Raw genomic sequence first — 6,127 nt, 5'->3', positions numbered from 1 at the left:
ACCTCAGCTGCAAGTGCCCCTCGGAGGCGAGCCCGCCGGGCTGGCCGCGCAGGCCGGGGCGGAGACGGCGGGCGGCTCAGGCCCGGGGCGCAGCCCCCCACCTGCGGCTGCCGCGCTGCGGGCGCCCGAGGGCGGCGGCGGGGCCCGCGGGCGGCGGCGGCACGGGCGGCGGCGCGGGCGGCTGCACCATATTGGGGGCCGCGGGCCGGGCCGGGCGGCGGCGGCGGCGGCGGCGGCGGCGGCGACGGCGGCGGCGGCGGCGGCGGCAGCAGCAGCAATGCGGCGGGGCGGGCGGGCGGCGGCGGCGGCGGCGTGCGCTCCGGGCCCGGCTCGCGCGCTCGGGCCGGCGCGGCGCGCGCGCCCGCACCACACCCGCGCCCCCGACCCGCGCGCCCCCGGCCCACACCCTGCCCGCGCGCCCCGCACCCCACCGGCGCTCCCTCACCCCCACCCCCGATCCGCTCCCCTCCTGCGCCCGCGCGCCCCCGTCCCGGCTCCCCGGCTCCCCGGCTCGCGAGTCGCCCTTGCGCGCCCCCGACCGGGCCCGCCGCCCGCGCACCTCCCCACCCGCCCCCGACCCAGCCCGCTTGCCCGAGCGTCTCCCACCCGCGCGCCCCCGCACCAGCTCCCCGCCGGCGCGCCCGCCCCACCCAACCCCGACCCGCGCGCGCCCGAACCGGCCCCCTGCCCCGGGCGCGCGGGCGATCTGGAGAGGGGCGCTGCGGCGCCGGGGCGGAGAGCGCAGGGCGCGGGCGGGGACCCCCGGCGCCCGCCCTCCCGCACCCCCTACGCGGCGCTCCCGCCCGCCCCGCTTCCCCCTTGCCGGGCCGGCCTGGAAATTGGGGTCCAGACAGGTCGCCCCAGCACCCCCCCTTTCCCGGGACTTAGATTTAAAGGGACAGGAACTGCGTAACGGGAGGGCGCCCAGCACCCAGGGCGCTCTCTGCCCCCTCCCGGGAGTCGGGAGGTGAAGCCTGGCAGAGCAGGCCTGGGGCGTTCTGGGGTGCCCTTCGCGTTTCCTCTCTCCCACCCTGCACCTCGCCCCTGGCGCCTGGCTCCTATCTGCGACACCTGTCCCTGGCTTTACTGGAGAGGCTCTTGGCAGACCACAGGTGGTTGGTTTCCCCTAGGACAAATAATCCATCCTTCTTCCTTACAGTTTGGGGGCCACATGTGGGAGGAAGGGAGCCAGCTGCCCCAGAAAACATGTAGTTGATGAATGTCCCCTCCCCATAAATTAACAGAAAGTCGAGCCACACGCATGTCTGGGAGTAAAGACACCCAAATGCCGTCCCTTCCCAGCTCCCTGGCCAACAGGTAGCCCCCAACTCCGGGAGCGGTTGCGCTCTGGGGGAGCAAAGTAGGATTGTCACTAGGGCGTTACTTTCTCCACAGATACTCCCCCCACCTCCACCCCCAAGCGATGGTGTCTGATTCCTGGATCCGAGTATCCTGGGACCAATTTAAAATGCATTTCCTGGACCATAAATCTGCAGGCAGGAGCCGGGTTCCCAGCTCCCCCGGAACGTGTGCGGCAAACGGCAGCGTCGCTGCCCGAGTGCTGCGGGGGGAGGGGGGAGATTGCACGGGGTCTGGGCTAATTGCAGTGCGCCCGAGACTCCGCCGGCAGGGAGACAGAAACTGCCAGCCAGGCGGTGGAGCCGGAGATGTAGCCCACGGAAGAGGCGTGATTTGAAGCCTTCCAATCAGCCAGGGGCCCAGCTCACACCTTCTCGTGCCTGCATTGGTCCCATCTTTGGCTAAACAGGCTCCTGCTGGAAAACTAGCCGCCCCCCCCCCCCTCCCAAGACTCCCAGCGTTCAAGCTCAAGTTTCTGTCTTGCCCTGGGCACCAAAGCCCCACACCCCACCTAAAGCTCTAAGGGCCTGGCCTTCAGAGCAGTCACCTCCTTATCCACCCCACAAGCAGAAGGGCATTTAGGGAGTTTCCAGTTTTGCTTTGTGATTTGCAATTACAATGATTCAATGCGCCTCTGGTTGCTGTCTGCCTCCCTTGCTACCTGGAAGGTTTCTCTAGATGCCTAGGGGTGGAATTGTTGGGTAGAGCACATCTTGGGCTTAAAGAGGTTGGAGCTGGTCCCTTCTCGCCCTGCTGTGCCTTCCCCTTCTGGCTCTCCCAGCCCTGGCCACCCGTTGGTTATTACCAGACTTCCTACTATGTTTCCATTTATTTTCTTTTGTTAATCTAAATGGAAAGAGGCAGTGTCTCGGGGCTGTTTGGTGTAAATGAAAAATTACATATTGTGAACGTGTAGACAAACAGGCTGCAGACGTTCAGGTTCAAAGGATGCCTGGGTGGCTCAGTTGGTTAAGCATCTGACTCTTGATTTTGGCTCAGGTCATGATCTCACAGTTCATGAGATTAAGCCCCAGGCGTGTGCTCTCTCTCTCTCTCTGTCTCTCTGTGTCTCTCTCTCAATAAATAAATAAATAAACTTAAGAAAAAAAAAAAAAAGATTCAGGCTCAAATCCTGCCGCCAGGGCTGGCCAGCTGTGTGGTTTGGGCAGTCACTTAATACTGCTGAGCTCAGTTTTCTCATCTGTAAAATGGGCAGATACTAGTTCCCATACGGTTGCCATGAGGGTTCAAGGACCTGACCCCCCAGCACGTAGTAAGCAGTGAAGAAGGAAACGGCGGTGCTATTAAGGAGTCCAGCCGCTCCTTGAAGGTTGTGGATTCCCACCTGGGGGCCCAACCTTGTGCCCGCTCCCTCCAAACCTCGTTGACATCAAATTGCTGTCCCCTTGTACACTCTGCACTTGCTTTCTTCCATTTTATTTCCAAACCGGTTTTTGCTGATTCAGCAGCCCTTCCTCACATAAGCAGTGGATTGCAACTGAGATCTTGCTGGAAAATGGTGACTGGTTTCAAGCAATTACTGGCCGGCATCTTATGCCTCTGGCTCAGGCATACCCTTCCCCCCAGCAATTCCAACAGACCCTGTTTCTGACCTCCCCTAACCACCCCTCCCTCCTCTCCCAGGCGTGGTCACGTTTAGCTCCAGCAGTGACGGACTTTTTTTTTTTTTTTTTTAACGTTTATTTATTTTTGAGACAGAGACGGACTTTATATTCTTTGAAATGCAGATACAGAGGCATTCCTTTTGGGCCATTTGGAAATCCTTCCCCCATAAAGCACGGCTGGTGGTACTGATTTCATTTTGGAGGAAACTCTCTAAGGCTATAAACACAGTACCACCCAGCAATTTCAAAACAAAATCCAGAAATAAAAACAAAAGCCATAGCACCATGCAGAATTTCACAGCTCTGTGCACCAGGCTCTGGGATGAGGACCTTGCCTTAGTGACCTCGCGGGCACTCCTCAGGTGACCTGGGCTTCTGTACTCACCTTTCAGAAAGACCGACTTGGGGACTGCCTCTGTGAACTGCCTGGCTGAAGGGAACAGAGCGACCGAGCAGGATTGCTACCCAAGCTGACTAGTCTTCCAGCCTGGAAGCTTCCTGGCCTTCAGGCACATGCCCTGACTTTCCGCTGCCTGCTCCCTCTCCCCGCGGCCACAAGTTTTCCGATTTCAGATCCAGAAAGGCTCCTGGGCTCCCCATCTTAAAGGCCCCCCCCCTTCCGTCCACAGAAGCCTGTTTCGTTCCCTCAACGAACTGAGCTGCGACAGACCTTTGTTTGTCTTTTTGGCTGTGCCCATGTTCGCCAGGACCCTGGGATGCCCCGTTCTGTGTGCCCTCGACTCTCCTCCCGCTGCTGAGTTCAGCCCAAGTGACACAACGTCACTTGGAAGGTCAGATACATGGCAACACGGCCTCTGCCCTGTGCTTGAGGGGCTGGTGCTTGAAACCGTGGAAGCCCGTGCAGCCCACGGAGGGGCACCCAGGGAGAGAAACGGGGCTTCCGGCCCATGTCCACAGCTGGACCCCAGCCCACAGCCGGCACCCGCTGATGGCTGTGTCAGAACACCAGATCTGCCAGCTCCAGGCCAGTCACCCCAGCTGTGGCCACGCCGAGCAGGGACCTCACCCATGGGGCTTTCCTCGTCATGCCTGGTCGTAATTGCAATTTTTAAAAATTGTTGTTTAAGATTATTTATTTGGAGAAAGAGAGAGATCAAGCATGGGAGGGGCAGAGAGAGAGAGAGGGAGAGAGAGAATCCCAAGCACAGAACCTGAGGGCTCCCACTCTCGAGCCATGAGATCATGACCTGAGCTGAAATCGAGTCAGATGCTCCACCGACGGAGCCACCTGGGCGCCCCATAACTGCAGTGTTTAAAACTTGAGGTACAATGCCATGCAACACGGTACTAGTCTCGGGTGTATGACGTAACGATTTGACATATGTACCCATAGGACGGCCGGGAAGTCTGGTTAACGCTCATTGCCACACATAGTTAATGGAATTTCGCTTTCTTAGGATGAGAGCTTTTCAGATCTATTCTCTTGGCAACTTTGAACTATGACAGTATTATTAACTACAGCCATGATGCTGTTCATTAGATCTCTGTGACCTATTTCTTTTGGAGCTGGAAGTCTGTGCCTCTCGAGTCCGTTCACCCATTCAGCCCACCCCCCACCCCCACCTCAGGCAACCACCAATCGGTTCTCTGTATCTATGAGATGAGTTTGTTTTGTTTTGTTTTGTTTTTGGATTCCACATAGAGGTGAGATCATGTGGTACTTGTCCTTCTCTGTCTGGCTTATCTCACGGAGCAAGATGCCCTCAAGGTCCATCTATGTTGTCACAAATGGCAAGACGTCCTCTTTATGGCTTAGTAATATTCCATTATAGCCATGAACCACATTTTCTTTAGCCACTCGTCCCTCAGTGGACACTCGTCTCCATCATAATTTCAATTTCTGAACAGAATAAATGATTGCTATTATGTTAAGCCAGGCAGAGGGCACGCAAACTACAGCTCAGGGGCCAAAGGCTGGTCTTCAGAGACCAAGTGTGATTGGAACCCAGCCATGACCATCCGCAAACACACAGCGACAGCTGCTTTCACACTACAGCGGCAGAGTTGAATAGTTTCGACTGAAACCACATGGCCCATAAAGCCTAAAATACTCCCCACCTTTTCCTTTAGAGGAGAAACGCGCAGAGCCCTGTGTCCTCGTCTGCTCAGGCTGCCGTAACAGACTGCCACAGACTGAGCGGCTTCAGTAATGGGAATGTATTTCTCGAAGCTCTGGAGGCTGGAAACCGAGCTCAGGTTCGGGGAGGAGCCCTCCTCCTGGCTTGCAGGTGACTGGCTGCCCGCTCACTGTGTCCTCACATGGCAGTGGGGTGGGAAGGGAGAGAATGAGAAAACTCTCTGGTGACTCTTCTTATAAGGACACTAATCCAGTGGGATCAGGGTCCCACCCTTATGACCTCATTGAACCTCTGGTACTTCCGTACCCCAAAGACAGCCTCGCTAGAGGTTAGGGCTTCGATACGTGAATTGAAGGCACGAGCATTCAGTCCGTAACACCCTGTTTTAAGCCACTACGTTTTGGGGTGGTTTGTTATGGAGCAGTGGCACCCAGACCAGTGCTTCTGTGCTTCTGGCACATGGCTCTGTGCCCCTCCCTCCTCATCTGTAAAATGGCACCAGCGCCTGTTCCTACTGTGCAGGGAGTGCTGGGGCAAAGAGGACACGGCTCAGCCCATGTGAGTAAGGTGGTTTGGGGTCCCTACTGCCTCACTGGTCCCCAATAACTCACAGCTGTTATTCCTTGCCCCCTCAGGGGTGGTCATTCCCAGGAACGGAGATGACCCCGAGGATGCTGTGCCCCCTGTCCTCCTCCCAACCACCTGATTGTAGGACTTCACCTGCCCATGCTTGTATGGCCAAGTGTGCCCTACCATACAAGATGGCGGTCACTTGGAGGCACCCATGAGATTGTGCTGGGGCTCCCGATTCTCCCAGACCAGAGGCAGAAAACGATGCCAGCCCTGGGTGGGAGGAGGACCTTGAAAGCCTTATTTCATCTGAGTCCTGGCATGGGATCCAGTCCTTTGGGATCCAGACTCTGACCATCTCTTTCTTCTTAAAGATGGGGAAACTGAGGGTCAGGCAGGTAAAGCGAGTGGCCCCCGGTGACATATAGCTAGCAAGTGCCAGCGTCGGGGCTTGACCCCAGAAGAGCCAGGTGA

This window comes from Panthera leo, chromosome E2 (assembly GCF_018350215.1).
Source record: "Panthera leo isolate Ple1 chromosome E2, P.leo_Ple1_pat1.1, whole genome shotgun sequence".
In the NCBI taxonomy this organism is placed as follows: domain Eukaryota; kingdom Metazoa; phylum Chordata; class Mammalia; order Carnivora; family Felidae; genus Panthera; species Panthera leo.
The sequence above is the reverse complement of the archived record's forward strand: the minus strand, read 5'-3'. Positions refer to the sequence as shown.